At 37.8% G+C, this 17,729-nt stretch overlaps 1 long non-coding RNA gene across 4 annotated transcripts in view; it reads right to left on the reverse strand.

The window, feature by feature from the left end:
• The window catches only part of LOC127436134 (uncharacterized), a 17,562-nt gene extending 351 nt beyond the window's left edge, over positions 1–17,211 (reverse strand). The window contains exons 1-6 of one of the 4 annotated variants that reach the window (XR_007896335.1): positions 17,078–17,211; positions 16,437–16,454; positions 11,102–11,202; positions 6,517–6,656; positions 1,703–1,760; positions 1–1,308 (exon numbers count right to left, since the gene is read on the reverse strand). The exon at positions 1–1,308 is cut by the window's left edge and continues 351 nt beyond it. This is a non-coding gene — a long non-coding RNA (uncharacterized LOC127436134). The other 3 variants (XR_007896336.1, XR_007896334.1, XR_007896337.1) reach the window with 3 other exon arrangements.
• Positions 17,212–17,729: the final 518 nt, after the last annotated feature.

Below are 17,729 nucleotides of genomic sequence, written 5' to 3' on the forward strand. Positions count from 1 at the left end.
CACCACAAACTATTACACATCAACTTTTTAGCATATCATTAAGTACAAAAACATCAAAGCAGAAAAAAAGAGTATGTCATAAAAATAAGACACGTGGAGCTAAATTTATCTGATATATACAGAGCGCTACAAATAACAATGTTTGAACCATAGTAGGCAATATTATGCAATTATAATACTTTGATGAAATCTGGATTATTTTATTTAAATTGTACTACCTTTGTGCTAACAAACCATAATACATACAATTTTCAACATTATTTCCTTCACAGACACACACTCTTTCTTACTCACAAAAACACACACCTTCTGAGTCACTCTCACTTTTAACACACTCGTCCTATTATATATTCCTGTTTATCGTCCTCAACACTGACTGACCTTTCTCAGACATTCTCTTAAGATGAGCTTGACACCTCTGATCTTTATTGTTTCATATATAAAAAAAATGTTCCCCCTTTTTTTGCATTACTCAGCCCATTATGACCCTATGATAATTTAAATAAGATGGTTATTAGAAGTGTACCACCCGGTTATTCTAAGACCATGTCATTATTTTTGTAAGAGCTTTGCACAGCTTAACGTCATCCTTGAACACTAAGCTAATTCAGACTTTATTATACTTATACAATACACCACACATATACAGTGAGAGCATGTATAGAAACAGCTTTGTTCAATAGAAGTTGTTATAAGCTAGTTTTGCGCACATCTCAGCACCACACACAGTGGACAGCGACATCTGCTATGTCTGCCGTCTTCAGCTTGCTACAACAGCCTTCAAACAACTTTTAGCAAACTATTAAGATTCCAGAAATATGCCACCCTTACAATTATAAAGCTCCACGAGGTAAAAAAAAGGCATTTGTGGTGCGTCCCTAATTTTCTTACATTTCTAAAGAAGCAGACGGTTCCTTTCCCTCTCTGTACACATAAGCGATCACTTGATCCTCGGTTCAACACAATTTCAATGTACACCATTTTATTTGTACATTTATTTATTTATTTTACCATAAAAACTATGTTATCGCTTTTCTGTTCCTAAAAAAAAAATGCCTTAGCTCTACATTTTTACACAACGGAAAATTGAATACATCTGGAATTGACAATGTTAGCAATATCTGGCTAATACAAGATACCCAAAGTCCTTAACAAACAGAGATTTTAAATACCTGAAGGTGTTATTGTGCTCCTACAATGTAATCAAATTGCTGAATATCCATTAACAGGTGTAAAGCAGAATTAAAGGTGCTGATATGACTTTGATCTTGTGCACCTTCAAGATACACGTTTTCCCAGGTTTTGATCCTGTAAAACACAAAAAGTAAGAGTATATATATATATTTTTTTTTTTTTTTTTTTTTTTTTTTTTTTTTTTTTTAAAACATATCCTCTGTGTAATGCATAATTTATGTATAATCTAAAATTGGTTAGTGATGACATAGCACTAAGCATATTATGCTTTTAAATGCTATATTTCAGGCTTTTAGCAACAACTTCTAAAATCTAAACTTTTTGTATTTGATTTCTATGATGAATGTGATACTAATCTCCTGTTATAACATTTATGGAGAGATATGTTAGTTTACTGAAAAGGCTGATGCAGGAAAATGGCCACAGTTCATGATAAAAAATATATACACAAGAATACAAGAATATATACAATAAATATATAAATACAATATGCGAGAATAACACATACCTTCTTATTTCTTCCTCTCTCATGTGAATGTCCTGGATCAGACGAGGCCTTTTTTATGCTAGACAAGTTTCAAAAGACAAAAGATGCAAAAACAGATAAAGATTTATGATATCATACAACAGCAGGGATATTAGAACATTTAGAGACATATACACTTTTTGCAAGAAAATATATTTTTTTTCTTCTGAAAAAGAGACACACACGCCTGCATATGTGCACACACATGCACTAACACATAGGCAACCAAACATCATGTTTCTTCGTGTATCATGTGTATTTCTACCCCTGCCTCTCAAAATTTACAACAACCTTTTTCACATTACTTATAAGCATGCATCTGTGTAGATGCCAATTAATACAAAACAGAGATTAGTCAAATCATTCCTCAAAATTCTGATTTCATTATTAGTCTAGGGATGCAAGTCTACTTAAATTCTACCACATATAATTTGTCTAAACTAGTATATTTAATCTAAATCAGTAAATTTTGGAGTAAAAGTACAGTAAACTCATAAACGTACATCATAGTGTATTTTGTATTAAAACAAAACCTCTTAAAATTATTCAGTGTTATTTTGCAGAATCAGAGAAGCCTCCAGGTACGTTCTGTATTTCTTTACTTAGTCATCAGTCCATAAACACACTTAGCACTGAAATATGATGGAAATAATAATATCTGCATTGTTATAAATTTGGACCAAAAATGCATTTGAACATTTTAAAAAAGAAATCTAAATTGAACTAAATTATTTTAGACTGTACAATGCTTTCTGTACCTAACACTTCAAGTTGATATTGTAATTGCATGTTGCGTGTGACGTTATTTGGCTCATCTTTTCAGTTGTCTCTCTCTCAAAGCTAATACGTATGTTTTACAGCCTTTTAGCCATACACTCAACCATACACACACACATATGCACATACACCCCTATACATGTACATGTACAATCATACGCACAAATTCTGGGCACATTTACACACACTCAGAATGACATACTCCTATGTACACACAAAGTTGAACACACAGGACACTAAATAATCATATACATTCTTCCAACATTCTGTAACACTTACGCAGACAAATATACATTCATACTGTCTGTACAATTGACAAAAACACTCGCATGTTCCTTCACAGTAATATCCTGAAACATTTCCATACACACTTACCCCTACGTGCACATATAGTATGTGGATTCGCACACAAGACGTTTACACACACACACACACACACACACACACACACACACACACACACACACACAGAGAGAGACCTTGCAATAATTATACAAACATGTACTAACACACACATACTGTCACGCATATACCATTCTTTTTGGTAAGTAAATGTGCACACACACACACACACACACACACACACACACACACTGTCTGTACAACTGGCAAAAACAAACACACGTTCCTTCACACTCATGTACTTGATTATTCTCACACACACACACACACACACACACACCTAAACATATATGTGCATATATTTGTACATAAGAGGTTTTGCAAACACACAGAGACCTTACAAATAATTATACAAAGCATTCTGATATACACTAACACTTACACACATACACACCCCCTATGCATTCTTTTTATTATATAAATGTGCATACACCTCACACACACACTCATTGTACCACTGAAAAAACAAACACAATTCCTTGCGCACTAGTATTCCTGAACATTCACACTCACATTTGTGCACACAGTTATACACAAAGATATTTGGGACACATACAGACACTTTAAAATAATGCTATAAAGCATTCAGGCATACACTAACACACACATGTGTGCATGCATTTGTATCCAAGACATTTTCTACATTCAAACAGATTTTAAAATAATGTTTAAATACACTCCGATATACACACACACACTCATTGTGCTGTTATGCAAACATATGCAGTCTGTACAACTGACAAAAACAATACACCTCCATTCACATTTGTATGTGAGTGCAGCATACATACACACACACACAAACACTCACACGTTTTTGCTGCACACAGCTGTTCACAATGGTCATGACAACTACGTCACGAGAGTAAAGTATACTCTACGTGTTTCCTTAAACTATCTTAGTTCTCTTAAAGTTTACAGATTCCCACAAAACTCTTACTGGATATAGTATCTTAAGTTATCAATGTAAAATCGAACACAGAATGGTGACAATTTGTCAGTTAGTTTTGTCAGTGGAAAGCTGAAAGTTGATACGCAGCACGAATTATAATACTATATATTTCTATTTCTATTTTCTATTCTAGAGTCTCATGTAGCCTACCATTTTCTGAGGTTAGTACATTACATTGTCTTGTATGTGGTTACACTTCAGTTTTCTGCTCTCAGGCTTGCTGGTTTTAGATTTCATACGAATAATACGGAAACACACAAACAAGGACAAGAAACACTGAACGCAACTCGTGCAACACCCCCCACCACCATGAAACCTTGTGTGATGGCTTAAAAATTAACGTACTTACTCAAAGACCCAGGTGAAACTGTGTGCAGATTATTTCATTGGCTTAACATAGATCTTAACATATAATTAGTATTTTAAAACTAGTTTCAACTTCTCTCGTTTTAATAGATGACAAATCACTTGATTTTCAGTGCTAAAGATACACACTTTAACACAAGCTAAATACATTCTAAGCCTTTTAATAATCTTCTCACTTTCAGTTCAGTTGATGTTTCATTAACACCAAAAATAACAAAATTATATATGAAGGTAATGTAATTCATCCACATCAATTAAAAACCATATCAGTTTTAACTAACATATTTATTCTAACTTCTCTGTGTTGTGGTTCTTTTTACGATACATCCCTGTGTGCTTCTTAGAACAGTTTGATTAAACTGATTAAAAATGATCTATATATATATATATATATATATATATATATATATATATATATATGTGTGTGTGTGTGTGTGTGTGTGTGTGTGTGTGTGTGTGTGTGTGTGTGTGTGTGTGTGTGTGTGTGTGTGTAAATTCTAGAGACTGTTCTGTGTGAAAATCCCAAGATATCAGGAGTTACAGAAATATTCAAACCAGCCCGTCCGGCACCAACAAACATGCCATGGTCCAAATCACTGAGATCACATTTTTTCCCCATTTTGATGGTTGATATGAACATTAACTGAAGCTCCTGACCCGTGTCTGCATGATTTTATGCACTGCACTGCTGCCACACGATTGGCTGATTAGATAATCACATGGATGTTTATTGGTGCCAGACGGGCTGGTTTGAGTATTTCTGTAACTGCTGATGATCTGGATTTTCACACACAACAGTCTTTAGAGTTTAATCAGAATGGTGCCAAAAACAAAAAACATCCAGTGAGCGGCAGTTCTGCAGATGGAAATGCCTTGTTGATGAGAGAGGTCAACAGAGAATGGTCAGACTGGTTTGAACTGACAAAGTCTACGGTAACTCAGATAACCGCTCTGTACAATTGTGGTGAGAAGAATATCATCTCAGAATGCTATTCTGAGATGCGGGTTGGCACTATTTTGGCGGCACAAGGGGGACCTACACAATATTAGGCAGGTGGTTTTAATGTTGTGGCTGATCGGTGTATATATATACACACTACCGGTCAAAAGTTTTGAAACACTTACTCATTCTTTATTATATATATATATTTGTTTTTTTTGTTTTGTTTTTTTTTTTCCTCACATTTTAGAATTATAGTAAAGTCATCAAAACTATGGAACAACATAAATGGAACTATGGGAATTATGTTTTGACTAAACAAAACCCAAAATAAATCAAAACTGTGTTATATTTTAGCATCTTCAAAGTAGTCACCCTTTGCCTAGAATTTGCAGACATGTACTCTTGACATTTTCTCAACCAACTTCTTGAGGTATCACCCTGGGATGCTTTTTAAACAGTATTGAAGGAGTTCCCATCTATGTTGGGCACTTATTGGCTGCTTTTCTTTATTATTTGGTCCAAGTCATCAATTTCAAAACCTTTTTTTTTTTAATTAAATTTTAGTTTTATAATGAAATAAATTAATATGATGGCACAATTATATTTTTGTCTACAAAACTAATTTCAAACATTTAAGCATACGCCTTCAGATAAAACGATTTTTAAGATCATGAGAAACATTTCAGTCAAGCGTTTCAAAACTTTTGACCGGTAGTATATATATATAATCTGACCTGTCACATCTAAACTGTTCTTTAAGGATTAGCGACAACCTAAAAACCTTCTTATCTTCTTTAAACACATTACATGTAGCAATAATAGTCTTCCTAGAATTGTTCGGGACTCAGACACACTCTCTCAGTTTAAGTCTAAGACTAAAGATTCATCTTTTCAGCCAGGCATTCACCTAATTTATCATCAACTCATAGATCATACAGTCTTACAGAGCACATTTCAGTGGGAGCAGACTGTTGTGCAAACACACAAAGACAGAATTGTGTTCCGAACTGTTGCTCATTCATTATTTTGACGAAATGAGAGCTATTTACATTTTTTAATGTGATTTTATGAAATAACAAACAAACTGTTATTTCTCTTCTTTTAATTCTCTTTAGTCTTCTCAGTTACTAGTTTTTTAACACTTGCTTTAACTGATCCATTTATGTATTTTTTTTTTATGTGATCTTGAATTACATGTTTGATCAGTCCAGATTTGGGGGCACTTAGTTTCACCTATCAAAACAAGATAACCCAAAGGTGTACAAGGATGTAATGATATAGAAAGTGTGTTTTGCATCACAAGTAATTTGGGTGCAGGCCATACCCATGCTGCCCCGAATAGGTGATGGTTGATACCTCTTATGTTGGTTGACTCCATCCTTTTCCTTTATGTCAGCTTTGATTCCTGTTAACTGTCTGGCTCAATCCTTGAGGAACATACTCAGTTGAGCCCCTCATCTCTCTTTTGCCTTGAAATCCTGTCATCAGAAGATTTTCTACAAATAAACAATGATCAAAAAACTTTATAAAATATATGAATCTTGCTTACAGACACAAACATACACCCACACACTCAGACACACATACACTGATGAGCCAAAACATTATGACCACCTGCCTAATATGCTGTTGGTCCTCCGCTTGCCGCCAAAACAGCACTGACCCGCCGAGGCATGAACTCTACAAGACCCCTGAAGGTGTCCTGTGGTATCTGGCACCAAGACATTAGCAGCAGATCCTTCGAGTCCTGTAAGTTGCGAGGTGGAGCTGCTGTGGATCGGACTTGTTGGTCCAGCACATCCCACAGATGCTCAATCGGATTGAGATCTGGGGAATTTGGAGGCCAGGGCAACACTTTGAACTCTTCATCATGTTCCTCAAACAATTCCCGAACCATGTGTGCTGTGTGGCAGGGGCATTACCCTGCTGAAAGAGGCCACTGCCATCAGGGAATAACATTGCCATGAAAGGGTGGACAGGTTTGCAACGATGTTTAGGTAGGTGGCATGTGTCAAACTGACATCCACATGAATGGCCGGACCCAGGGTTTCCCAGCAGAACATTGCTCAGCGCATCATCAACCCTCCACCGGCTTGTCTTACCACAGTGCATCCTGGTGCCATCACTTCCCCAGGTAAACGGTGCACACATACACGGCCGCCCACATGATCTAAAAGAACTCATCGGACCAGGTGACCTTCTTCCACTGCTCCAAGGTACAGTTCCGACGCTTGCGTGCCCGATGGTGGAGAGGGATGATCATGGGCACTCTAACCGGTCTGCGACTATGCAGCCCCATATGCAGCAGGGTGAGATGCATTGTGTTTTGTGACACATTCCTCCCATAACCATCATTAAAATTTTCTATGACTTGTACCACAGTAGACCTTCTGTCGGTTCGGACCAAACAGGATAGCCTTCGTTGCCCTCGTGCATCGATGAGCCTTGGGCACCCAACGCCCTGTCGCCGGTTTGTGGTTTGTCCCTCCTCGGACCACTGTCGGTAGGTACTCACCATTGCTAACCAGGAGCACCCCACAAGCCTTGCCGTTTCAGAGATGCTCTGACCTAGTCGTCTGGCCATAACAATTTGGCCCTTGTCAAAGTCACTCAGGTCTTTAATCCTGCCCATTTCTCCTGCATTCAACATGTTGACTACATGAACTGATTGTTCACTTACCATCTAATCTACTCAGCTTCTCAGACCTTGACATGTTGCCTTATTTAGGAGATGATCAATGTTATTCACTTCACCAGTGAGTGGTCATAATATTTTGGCTCATCGGTGTATATATGCATTGTTTTGAAGTGTTTAACAGACCTTTATTCATGCTAAAATTGTTCATTTAAAAAAAAAATATTAGTAATGACATTTAATACTTAATAGTTTTTTTTTTTTGTTTTTGTATGGTTATAGTTGATGTTATTGTACTAACGTATTGTATTTTATATTGCTCTGAATGTACACTGATATTTATCTTCCAATCCATATAGTCCAAATTACAATCTTTATATTTCATAAAATTATTTCTTACTGTTTTATTTCAACAAAAGCTATATGATCAACTGTAATATAATGACAGCAATTCCAGCACAGAGAAATATATTTTATAGAGGGCCATATTTTAATGGATGTAACCTTTTTTTTTTTTTTTTTTTATAAAAAAATAATTTGTATATCCCTTTTAGTGATGTTTATTCTGGACAGGATAATTAATGACTAAAAAATAAAAAATAAATATTCTTTTGGTAAAATAAATCAGTTTGAAATCTGATTTTCACTATGTTGCCCAGAAACATAATGGATGGAATTAATTAAGTAAGTAAGCTAGGCATGGAAGTGGACATGCTATTGGAAAAGTTATCAGATAATTGACTAAAATAGTTTGCAGAATATCAACCACTTTTGCACTGTTTGTGTAGAGGGCACATTGATGCTAAGTTAATGTCTGAATGAGTAGTACTGCGGCAGTGAGGTCGTGACATATTTTCATGACGGGACCACACTCTTAGGTACAAAAGGACACTCCCCTCCCCTATAACTTCTGCCCAGAACTGACTCATCCCTCGCACCTTCCCTGACTCATCTATGTATGGATGGATAAAATTTGAAAAAAGAAAAAAGAAAGGACAGGGGACAGCATATGCAAATCTTCCATGTACAGTCCATCATTCCTGCACACATTATTAAATCATAATTATTATTTTTGATTAAATTCTTATATTGGAATCATGTTCATGTGGACTGATTAGAGTGGCAGTTAAAAGGTTTCAGATTTGCATGTAAGCATTACATAAAATAATGCTAAAAACTATTTAGGTAAAGTCACAGGATAATTTTTTTATATGTAAAAAAAAAAGATGTCATCATATTATTAAGAGACTTTGTGATGAATACACAATACACAACAGTTTCTCCTAAAGCCAGTGAGTAAATACATCGAGAGACACCAGAAAGGAACATGAAAAAGCAAAAGAGTAAAGAAAATGATTTTGTTGGACACAAAAAACAGTGTGCTTGGAGTGTAAAATATCTTGATAGGTGAAGTTCAAATTGTTTAAAAGTTGCCGATTGTGCCAAGGCTCAACCTGTGTTATGACATGAATCTGAGCTTGTTCAAACACTGCAAGAGCAGATTATTTTTCATAATACAAAATTAGGAAAATAAATAAATAAATAACAATTAATGGTAGAGCAGATAAGAAAAGTTCCACATTATATTTAGAAATAAAAAATAAAAACAGAAGTTTAAACTCACTGCAAAACTAACACTAAACTATCAGGTCTTTTCTAGAGACGTGCCTCTTTAAACAGCTAAAATTAACAGGGTGAGAAGACTGGGTGACGTCACTTGCTCATCCAGTTAATCAGTTAATAATCCTATAGCCAATTCATCAAACTACAAATGTTATTAACAAATGTGTGCAATTGCATGAATTTTTTTCAGTGGGAGAGCCACATGAGTGAGGTCTCTCTCCAAGATAAAAAGTACCTTTTCAATTCACGTAGTACTCATGAGATCTGAATGTACAGCACAGGTAAGAAAAGCAATTCATACCGTGAGACCTGCCTGCTGGAAATTATGACAATAAAGACAAAAAACATTTCTAGAAATTATTTTTAGGGGGGTAAAAAGTGCACATTGTACCTAGGCTTTCAATATACCTCTATCCTCACTGCAAATATAATATAATACCAATAAAATAAGCCTTCTGCATATTGGAGACGTACAAAATAGTATTCATAATACTTTTTAAGGTTAAAAAGTTTTAAACAACAGTTAAAGACTAAATCAGACAATAGTCTTTAGGTGTGGCAGTGATTCTTAAAAAGGAAAGAAAAGCTTGACTTATTTTATGTTTTCTAGGGTCTCACGTAACTTCCAGTCTGCTTAATATTGTCTCTCACTCTGTGGGTGATCCGTAAATACCCTTATAATACATTTGTCTTTTTATCTGTTTAAAACCCAAGGACTAAAATGATCCCTTTAATCTAAACTAAACTAAACTGAAATGAACAATACTGACAAAATACTGTTTAGATTAACACACCAAGATGAACTCTGAAATTGTTGATGATATCAGATTTGCCACATACACTATGTAGCTTAATTTTTTACATTTTGGAGCTCAAAAAGTTATCAATGTTATTACAACTTCATCAGAAGCTACAACCATTTCACAAAAGACTTCAACACATGTCTGTGTGATAAAAGGAAAGGCATGAAGTGAGAGCTACTCAAAAACATACTTGAAAAGCTCTATATTTTTTCCGACTGAATTGGTAAAAAGACAAAAACATACTTAACAGCTTTTTCTTTCTTTTCAAACCCAGTTTCAAAAGAATGCAGATTATGAAATCAGTGTATGTTTGTATGTGTAAGTGTCTGTACACGTATCACATGTATTCATACTCGTGAAAGTGTGTTTACATTCTAATTAATTGTTGTAGGCCTACTATTTACACTACCAAATTTAGAACACTGTCCCAATTCAAAATAGGAAAAAAAAAACATACTCTCTGTCTTTTTAAAAGCATGACAAATACAATTCTACATCACCTCAAATTCTATCAAGACCTTTCTTACACTTTAAACGAAGAAAGACATGGAAATTTCCCCATTACACACTCAAGGCACCACACCCAACTTTGTGGCTTACAGACTGTTTAACTGTGAGCTACTGGAGTTCTTAACAGGCCTGTGACTGTCAAATCACGCACTGAACATCGAGTTTGATAACAAAGAAATCATCTCCAGCAGTCCAAACCTTGTAAATGTTGAGAAATCTTCTAAAAAGCGTGTCTACTGCAGTTTCCAACCGTTTCTGACAACGACAGAACAACAGAGAGCACTCTTTTGACACCATGCAAAGGGCTGAGGTGGAAATAAATAATGAATGAATGGGAAATCTCTCGATCCCAAAGAAGAGACAGACTTACAAAGGCAGTGACGTCACGGTCAAGCTGGACCGACAACTTCAGTCATTCATTTCGACTTCCGTCCGTTAGGCGATGGATCCCTCACGTTTGTTCGCCCTAGCCTTTGTACAAACACAAGAACACAAAGTTGTACATTAATGAGAGTGGCTTCTTTTGAGAGCTTAACGGGTACTTAAAAATACCTGGTTTGGCGGGAAAGGGTCGAACTAAATGGGGAAATAAATAGAATATGGATGGAAATCCGTTTTTAGGTACATCATGCCATTCAATGGACACAGAAACACGTTTCATGAGCTTTACGATTGGGTTTTTATATATACCCAACAAGAGAATAAAATTCTTAGTCTACGGCACTAAAAGCGACGTAAAAATGTCACTAAAAGTTTATTTAAATGCATTTACAAAGTAAAAGTAGTCATATCAATGGGTCAATAAACGTCCTTGCCCTACTGGCTTCGTTCTGAAGCTGTTTATGCAAGCGATCGGTTTAAGTCAGGCATTCATGCAGTTAAACATGTCATAATGGTTTAAAATTATTAGGCCAGCAAATTCAAGTTACTTTTCACCAGACCACCTGTAAATCTACCTTATTTCTCCGCTGCAAACCTCGACTCTTTCGTCCGAGCATCAAATGTATTATGTCAAGCAATACTTTCATGATTTCATCAGCAAAAAAATAAATAATAATAATAAGATACTTTGAAAAAACATTTTGCAAGGTTTGGCCAAGGCGTCGTTCTCATTTTCTTCATGTATGGACAACTTTTTCAGGCCTTGTTGGTCGCTTTAGTCAAAGTCACCAATTCTGTCAGCTGGCGTTCTGATGTAGTTTCTTAACATTGCTGCCAACCAGTTTCTGGAGGGCCTCGTTTGGTCTCCACGTCATTTAGGGAGTTCGGCCTGTTTTTGTTATACTTTAATTGCTCTCATCTTTAAAGCCATATAATCGAAAGGTAATGCCCATCTGTTATAATTGAATAATGTGTGAGGGAACAGATACGGTTGAGTCGGAATTAATGTTAGCCTGACCAGAAGGAATTTGGGGTTGTCGTCACTAAGGGACTCGAGAACCTTTCCCAAATACTGTAGCACATAATGGGGGCGTTTGTATTTGCCTAACTCTCACTTATAGGACCAGGAACAGGTCTGTATTCTGTTGGTGAGTGGCACAACATAACTTCTTGATTGTAGTGACACAGATCACGTAGCTGAGACTATATCTGCATGGCATAAACAAACTTTATCACCCAATGTGTCTACATGTATCCTGGGCATGCGTAGGTGTGTCACATTTCATCGAGGTGTCATAATTCCAAAATACTGTGTGTGTGAAAGAGAGAGAGAGAGAGAGAGAGAGCGAGAGAGAGAGAGAGAGAGAGAGAGAGAGAGAGAGAGCGCGCGAAAGAAATAGTGTGTGTAAGAGGAAGAGAGGGAATAAAAGAAAAGAAAGCTAAGAGGTTGGGTGAAACCTTGTTGTATTTGGGCACCCTACGGTGACGTATTCTCTCACACACACACACACACACACACACACACGGTCAATGGGGCTGATATTTAATTTATTAAATAATGAATATAATAATAAACCTTTGTAGAATTATAAATGTGTCCGACAGGGTGTACAGCTTATATATTATTGCAAACAGGGTGGGGTCATTTTCAGCATTGTTTGGATTCTAAGTGAATAGCAAACTAACGAGATGCTCTCTCTTCCGAATGGACCATTGTGTTTTTCCACGTGCAAACTGGAACCTCGTTGCTGGAACTGTGGTTTTGTTTGGGTGACTTTTGTAATCATATAATCGAGAGCAAATATTCTGGCAATGGAGACGCCAGATAACTCTCGACAGGAGGGAGCTGAGACTTTGGGGACGTAACTGGGAGAGAAGTTCGGCTTTACATTTGATTTGAGCCGCAATGCACAGCGATGACATATTTCTGAAACAAAATTAAGATGACAGCAAAGTATCAGTAGAAAAAATAAATACAATAATAATGATAATATTAATAATAATAGGCCTAAAAATAACAACAATAATAATAATAATGAATAAATTCAAGCAAGTATTTGAATCCACGGAGTGTATGGAGTATCAGACGCTGAAATTCGGTGAATGCGCCTTCCGCAAATGCTTTTTGGGGTAAGGGCTTCCCAGCTAGATACTTATGAACAGCAAGCCCAGACCGCAAAAAGATTCGCGAAAGACAAATCGCAGTCTGCGTGCAGCAAAGTCCGTGACATCAAACAGTGACATCCAGGTGGCTTGTGTGCATGGGTCTCTCTCGTTTCCAAGTCTTATTGTGTCCAGACATCGGGAAACCGAGACACCGAAGCCTTTTCCCGAGGCTGAACTGTATCCAACTCATTCACATTCTACGAGCATGGGAAGCGTTCAGAGCGGCCAGCATCCAAATGCCTATATTCTGCGTGCGAGCGCTGTCCGCGGTCCTGAATTCACTCCTTCCCAGTAGTTTATTTTGCCTGACTTTACCCTAGCTCCTGCCTACCACCATCTAAACAAAAAACACAGACAAACATAATACAACGACCATTAAGCATTGAATTGCAATTCCTATGATATACATCCTCTCGTTCGTGATGTCGCTTAGTGGAGAACTGAGCAGATAGTGCCGCTGAAGTGCTCTTGGTGAGGAGAGAGCAGTCTGTAATCTGCTCGCAATAAATAGAGAGCAACGAGAGATCTTATTGGAGCAAACAAAACATCGTCATCCACCAATCGGTGTCTTGCTCATATAGGGACCCCCCTTTTTGAAAAAAAAAAGAGAGAAAGAGAGAGAGAGAGAGAGAGAGAGAGAGAGAGAGAGAGAGAGAGAGAGAGAGAGAGAGAGAAAGAGAGAGAGAAAGAAAGAAAGAAAAGGGAAACCAAATTGTATCCTAGTTGGCGCAAGTGACCAGAAATATTCCGTGTAAGACAATAACATTACACTTAATGTTTTCCAAGCGAATTTGTTCGCCACACGTTTCAAAATGGGTTGCAACGTCTCAATAACGTGCATTCATGTCTGCAAGTACATCGTCATGTACATCCATTCAAAACAGAGATTGTAGACGACGTTCAGAGGTCATTTGAACAAAACGACCAGCGATTAACATTACATGTACATGTAAAGCAAGAAAGCACCGCATTTCCAACACGACAACAGCATTTCATTGCATGAACACTGAGAGTTCCCTGGCGGATACCACTCAGTGAGAACACGGGGGTTTCTAATCTCACAGCAGAACATAACAAATTCTATACATTACAGTGGCATCACATCTTACTGCAGACACAACAGTGAGTTGCTAACGATTACAAAAGTGTGCAATGCTATTTTACAACAATAGTTTACTATGCACCTAAAGCATCAATGCCTAAACATTAATAAAGGTATAACAACACAACAAAAGGAGGTCTTAATCCACAATTAATCCAGCTGTGGAATGTGACTTCATTTTACTTACCCTTGAAGTTCTTTTCACGCCATATGTAGCAGGATTATTTGTCAAAATTCACAACAGTCTCTGGTCATCCATTCTTGGAACTCTATGCAAGAAACTATACGAAGTGGGAGGATCACGATCTATATCTGGACCCCCCCCCCCCCCCCCAACCAGCCTAAATTCACCCCAAACAAAGATTCCCCCCTCCCTTAATCACTGGTATTCTTGCGCCTTCGTGATGCAAGGGGAGGTTGAGGTGGCTAAAGGCAACAAGATAAGTGCTTGAGATGTAACAGGTGTAAAAAACAAATTAAGCCCAGATGCTACCATTATGAGGATTTTATTGGATGGTCGCATCATTTGCGGACGTCTCCATTCAGTCACGATTCTCCCACTTTTGTCTGCACCGTACAGCGACTGCATCTCCTGACGCAGCCAACGCGCACATATTACTCACTATAGCAGTCACGACTCGGATAAATCCGTGTTTCCGCTAAAATGACAACACCAGCATTGAATTAGGAAGATCTTGCTATGTCTGGGATAGATGTGTTTTACAAAAAGTGCCCACTGTGTCTTTGAAAAGGTCAAGGTAATGAGTTTTCTGTAAAGATCGTCTTGAGCCACTGGTAGATAATTCCTGAACATAAAACAGTGCACTACTCTGGCATGCACTATTCTAAGTATACGATGAGTATTTAAGCGAGCTGGTTAACATGTACAATTTGATTTTGGATATTTCCCCTCACTAATGATCTGTAAATATGAATGACACTCCAAAATTCGTTCGGATCTGTATATTTAAACTCTCGTAGTGACACTGATCTGCTGCCGAAAAATTTGAAAAAATGTCATATACTAAGCTTATGGTGATTTCTTCGCAACAAGACACTTTACAGCTATGTATTTTCGGTGAAACGTGCACGCAGCAGGATTGAAGTGATAAATTTATTAAGAGATGCTTTGATCAAAACATTACTGCCGATCAGTGATTGTTTGGCGGAACTGCACAAATGGTGTTGAATGCAACATAAACGCGTTAGTTTTTGGCACAAGACCAGCATTATAGTCCACAGAAATAGAAAACAGTCGATTGCAGTACTGTATAATGAAAATGACGTGCGGTAGAGTAATCCAAACGAATCCGCCGATAGCTACTCAGTCTCGAGCACAACTGAAGCAACTGTTCAAACAACGCAGGCGGGAAGCTTGCAAAATTGTCTTAAAAGCGTTAAACTTGACATTGCATTTTGAGTACGTGTGCCGAGTAGCCTAGAGACATCCCTTTTTCGGGTGATGTCCAAAACCGGGCTGACCATTTAAGGGCGATTTTGTTGCAGGGCAAAGGATGCACGGAACCCATTGACGCCACAGCACATATTGTCGGCACCAGTCTGTGCATGTAGGCACTGGGTTTCCCTCTTCGGCTGTGCTGGTGGTGTTCACGCTGAAAGCATTTTAACGCGGCATTTTCCACCTATTTTGATTAGCCTATTTTCTTTGTCGTTTTCACATATTTGAGAGATATGCTCTTATACTCTTCAAGTGTTATCAGTTTCCATTCACACTTTCAGCTGTATCGAAGAGGCAAAGCGACAAAAAATGACTCAACAGCGCCGTCAGACAAAGGAGTTTGGATTTGCTTTTCAGCTCACTTATTTACCATTCGCAAGATTCCTGCTCTGAGAAGAGATTGGTTTATTTCATTTCTAAAACTGGGTGAAAATTACAAGCACCTAGTGGAGAAGTTCGCATGCATTAACTAAATGGTTGCATCTACGACGTTTCAGTGGCGGGAATGGCACATTACCCAACAGCATGCATGCAACAAACCATGCAATAATCAAATAATAATGTTTTGAACCAAAATCGTGGTGCATTTGTACTTACCAGTGCCGCAAGCCCTTGCTGAAAGCAGGGAAAACATATAAATGAGTATAGATTCAGTCAATCGTGACCACATTACAGAAAAACAACATGATACAAATCACATACTGCCCTTGATTCATATCTATCCTCAGCAACACGTCCAAGTTTTCTCAAAATCGCAGTCCTTTTTATACAAGTGATACCCTCTGCCTATTTCTGGACCACGATCAAACACTGATGCTATTTTTAGCGCCCAGTAAGGAAAAAAAAAAAAAAAACACTCACAAAGACATCGTTCAGGAGCGTTACGTGGAGTGCATGTAATGTACATTAATTTTGCCTATCCAACTCCATGCAAGGGCTCCGACTTGTCTCCGTTGCATCGCTGCAGTATTTTTATTATTATTCAAACAAACTGCTTCAATGCCTCTCTCTCTTATGGCTAAACATTTCATAAATGTTCGCTTAAGATCGGTCATGGTCTGTCTTGGCACGAGTTGTTCCCGCTCTCCATTTTCCTCTATGTCGCTCACCATCCTCTTTATTATACGCGTCACGCGGTGTGTCTCCATGCAACTTTCGCTTGAAAACTCAGGACGGATTCGCTGCTCGTAAAAAAAGCAAACACACATAGAGAGGGAGAGCGCGACAGAGAAACTTACATGGACTCGCGCGCATAAACAACCATAATCAGTTGTACTGCGTAGAGAAACTGCTTTGTCTTTGGAGCAGTACACAAACGTTGATTATTAAAGCTTGCAGAATCTCTCTCTCTCTTTTTTTAGGGCTGCGTCAGTTACTAGGCATTGACGTCACGTTTAGGTTCTCCCACTTCACAGTTTATGGCTGCTGATTACAACCATCGCTGTTGTGCTCAGAGACAGCTTCACGGTAATGAAAATGGCTTGGAACAAGCTAAAACGCGCAAAATGAAACTCAAAAATGGGTGAAAGATAGACAGTGCCTGCGTCGCAAGTTGCAACAGCCCGGTATCCAAGCAAAACCCCTCTTTGCAGTCGCCTGCCATCGTGGAAAAACACGTTTGCCCATGGATTCCGCCGCAGACACACCACTAGCCTATATTTTATCCTAAAAACAGTTTTAAACCTGGTTTATCTCATCGATGGCTCGGATGCGTTTTACTACATGGCAACTACATTGAACTCTTGTTAAGAATGGAGCATTAGAAATACATCTGAACCGAAAAAAGTTGGTGTGGTCAACTCATTCATACTACGAGGTGTCTCTAAGCTGTGTGTCGCAAGGGTTTCTGGGCGAACATGCAATGTTACAAACAAGAAGGGAATTGGGCTC

Source organism: Myxocyprinus asiaticus, chromosome 46 (assembly GCF_019703515.2).
Source record: "Myxocyprinus asiaticus isolate MX2 ecotype Aquarium Trade chromosome 46, UBuf_Myxa_2, whole genome shotgun sequence".
Taxonomy (NCBI): domain Eukaryota; kingdom Metazoa; phylum Chordata; class Actinopteri; order Cypriniformes; family Catostomidae; genus Myxocyprinus; species Myxocyprinus asiaticus.